The sequence below is a fragment of the Perognathus longimembris genome, chromosome 8 (assembly GCF_023159225.1).
Source record: "Perognathus longimembris pacificus isolate PPM17 chromosome 8, ASM2315922v1, whole genome shotgun sequence".
Classification (NCBI taxonomy): domain Eukaryota; kingdom Metazoa; phylum Chordata; class Mammalia; order Rodentia; family Heteromyidae; genus Perognathus; species Perognathus longimembris.
The window spans coordinates 22,498,731-22,502,919 of NC_063168.1; the positions used below are offsets into that span (position 1 = coordinate 22,498,731).

At 37.6% G+C, this 4,189-nt stretch overlaps 1 pseudogene; it reads left to right on the top strand.

The window, feature by feature from the left end:
• The first annotated feature begins 550 nt into the window (after nucleotides 1-550).
• On the top strand, nucleotides 551-1,978 carry LOC125356855 (annotated as a pseudogene).
• The last annotated feature ends 2,211 nt before the right edge of the window (nucleotides 1,979-4,189 follow it).

Below are 4,189 nucleotides of genomic sequence, written 5' to 3' on the forward strand. Positions count from 1 at the left end.
TCAAAGCCAGCCTGAGCAGGAAAATCTGTGAGAGTCTCATCTCCAATTAAAAAACAACTACCAAAAAGCCTGAAGTTGAGCTGTGGCTCAAGTTTTAGAACACTAGCCTTGCATTGTACTCAAGTACTAGCGCAAAGGAAAGCAAGAGGGGAGAGAGGAAGAGGAAGAAAGCAAGAAAGGGAGAAAATGAGAGAGAGAAGGAAAGAGAGAGAGAGAGAGAAAAAACAGGAACACATTTGTTGGGTGAGCTCCAGGAATATAGAAATACCACTTTCATTTGTGAAGCTACCCAATTTGAGACATTTTATATTTGATCCTGAGAGGTTACCTCCATTGGCATGTTTTATTAAAGCACATTTCAGGAAATGGTTTTCAAAACAGTTCCATTAGAATAGAATTTCTATATATTTATTTTTGCCCATTAAAAATTGTTACATCCTAAAGCAGAGTGGCCGCCACTGTGGAGTGAGAAGTATCTGTGTTCATAGAAAATGATTTTTTTTAATCCAAAAGGATGAAAACAACCAGATTATTTTCAGAAGACAACCCCATGAGTAGAATCAACAAAAACGTGATTTTGGCCCTGTTAACTCTGACAAGTTCTGCATTTCCCTTGTTTCAGTGGTACTACTACAAGCATTATTTGTCAGCAAAGAATGGAGCTAATTTATCAAAATCCAAAGGAAGCAGAATTGGATTTGATAGTATACAGTGGCATGCAGTTAAGAAGTTTATTATGCTAATGTCCAGCCAAAGTGTACCAGTGTTCCTTATTGATCCTTTGATTCTGGAACTGATTAATAAAAACTATAAACAAGTGAATAATACTTTTCGTGGCTCCGCTTCGGAATGCAAGTTTTTCTGTGTTGCAAGAGACTTCATTGCATTTGCCCTGCAATATCATCTTTGGAAGAATGATGAAGGCTGGTTTCGGATAGCTGAGAACATAGGATTTCAGCGCATAAAGATTGAGAGCAAGGATCCCCGGCTAGATGGGATCGACTCACTTCCTGGAACTGAAGTCCCCCTGCACTATGTCTGCAGGGTGTCCACTCATGCCATCCACTTGGTGGTCTTCCATGAGAGGAGTGGCAACTACCTCTGGCATGGCCATCTACGACTCAAAGGGCACATTGACAGAAAGTTTGTTCCTTTTCGGAAGCTACAGTTTGGCCGTTATCCTTGAGCTTTTGACAGGCCAGAGTTACAGCAAGTTACTGTTGATTGACTGGAAGTTCTCATTCCAAAAGACATAGGACACTTTCTAGAAGAAATACCACACTCGAGATTTATTGACTGTAGGTATAAAGAAGCTCAAGCATTCTTTCAACAGTATCTTGATGATAACACTGTGGAGGCCATGTCCTTTCGGAAGAGTGCAAAGGAGTTGCTTCAGCTAGCAGCCAAAACGTTAAAGAAATTGAGAGTGCCATTTTGGCTTAGCAGTGGAATTCGTCTAGGATGGTATCGACAGTGCAATATTATTCCTTATAGCAAAGATGTCGACATAGGTGTTTTTATACGAGATTACAAATCTGACATTGTTTTAGCATTTCAGGAAGCAGGACTTGCACTCAAACACAAGTTTGGGAAGGTGGAAGACAGCATGGAACTATCTTTCCTGGGAAAAGATGATGTAAAACTTGACATTTTTTTCTTCTATGAAGAGATTGACCATATGTGGAATGGAGGCACTTAGGCTAAAACAGGAAAAAAGTTTAAATATCTGTTTCCCAAGTTTACACTTTGTTGGACTGAGTTTGCAGACATGAAGGTCCATGTGCCCTGTGAAACCATTGAATATATTGAAGCCAACTATGGTAAGACCTGGAAGATTCCTGTAAAGACATGGGACTGGAAGAGCTCGCCCCCTAATGTGCAGCCCAATGGAATCTGGCCTATTTCTGAATGGGATGAAGTTATCCAGTTATATTGAGATACTAGGATAGATGCTTAAAAATCATATCTTTTGTCACACTTAAGTAGGACCCACAGGAGAAAAATGGAAATTTCAAAGACAGAGAAGAGTACGAAGTCCTGAGCCATCCACTTTAATTCTATTATTCAGCATTTTTTGAGGGGTCTCTGCATGCTAGGTAAAAATGCTAGGTGACAGTGGAGAAGCAGAGGTGAACGATCAAATACTTTCTTTCCTTTCCCTTAGAGAAACACCAATTTTTTTTTCTCTGAAGAAAACTCTTCCACCCTTTAAAGAGCTGAAGTAGAATGTGATATGTTCTATAATGAGTTTTTTAGATGTTATGTTTAAATTAGAAGAAAAGTTCACCGGTCAAAGTTAAGAAAAGATATACTAGTTAAAAAGAATAATACATTTCTGCCTGTCCTAAGCATTTAGGCTGGTATGTTCTAACATTAAGATTGTGACATCTCAGTAAACATTCTAGTAATCAGACTTTAGGTAACATCAAGAAAAGGTGGTAGCAGATTCAGTTTATAAGCAATCTTGTGTGGAATTGATTATTCCTTATTCTATTAAAAAAGTGAGAACGTATTTTATACCTTGTCAAGATAAGAAAATTTCCATCTACTTATTGTTTTCATATTTGAAGTAAAATGAAAGATAATGCTTATGTGATGCTTAAATTTCCAACCATTGTGAGAATATTTTTACTGACCCCTAAACAATTGTTGATAAATCATTCAAGAAAGACCATAGCACCCAAAATTATTTGAAAGACCTGTGATTTCACCAAATCTATTTTCTTTATTTTTCTCACCCACTCTTTTTTTATGTATTTATTTATTTATTGTCAAAGTGATGTACAGAGGGGTTACAGTTTCATACATAAGGCAGTGAGTACATTTCTTATCTACCTTGTTACCTCCTCCCTCATCCCTCCCTACCTCCCCCTCCTCAGTACCCTCCCCCCCATGAGTTGTACAGTTGGCTTACAGCATGTAGTTTTGTAAGCATTGCTGTTGCATTGGTTTGTCTTTTATCCTTTGTCTCTCCATTTTGATGTTCTCCTTCCCTTCCCTAGTTCCAATAGCATATATACAATACCCAAGGTACAGAGATCAGTAACAGTGACATCAGAGATAAAACTCTGGGGAAGAAAGACAAAGGAAAATGACTTAATTTCACATGATACATTGAAAATAACAACAACAATGATAACCCACTTATTTCCATAACTTGGAGTTCATTTCACTTAGCATCATCTATTGTGGTCTTCTGCTAGGACTATCCTAGATGTGTACAATTATTCCCGATGAGGGAAACTGTAGAGTCTTTGTTTCTTTGGGTCTGGTTGACTTCACGTAGTATGATTTTTTCCAAGTCCTTCTATTTCCTTACAAATGGGGCAATGTCATTCTTTCTGATAAGAGGTGTAGAATTCCATTGTGTATATCTACCACATTTTCTTGATTTATTCATCTACTGTGGGGTATCTGGGTTGGTTCCATATTTTAGTGATGGTAAATTGTGCTGAGATGAACATAGTTGTACTGGTAGCTTTAGTGTGATCTAGCTTGTATTCCTTTGGGTAAATGCCCAAAAGTAGGGCTGCTGTCACCTACTCTTTTAGGTAAAAATATAAACGACTCTATTGTCCAAGTATATGATCCTGTACTCCTAATTTTAACATTGACACCAAAGTACTAATAAAAATATTTCTGATTTTTAAAAAAAAATTGTTATATCCTTAACCTCTCACATTTAAGACGTAATTGTTTCTTTTTAGTTTTCTTAACCAGTAATGTTTATACCTAAAATAATGCAATAAGTGAATTTAGGAAATATGGTAGCTGTGTTTAATTGGAAAAAATTATATGTCAACATTTGGAGAAAATAATCTGTCTTCAAGGTATTGTTTACTTTCATATATTTTTATATCAATTTTCCTACTTCTCTACTGCTGTACTCTTAACATTGCCTGTTTGCCTGTTCATCAGAGAATGGACAATTTCAGATCATTTGCTTTCTTACCTTGCTTGAAGGCTTTTTTTTTTTTTTCAGGTCCTGGGGCTTGAACTCAGAGCCTGGGCACTGTCTGTGAGCTCCTTTTGCTCAAGGCTAAATGTCTACCACTTGAGCCACAGTGTCACTTCCAGCTTTTTGTGAGTAGTTTATTTGGAGTCTCATGGAGTTTCCTGCCCCAGCTGGCTTCAAGCTGTGTTCTGAAGATTCCAGCCTCCTGAGTAGCTAGGATTACAGGCATGTGCC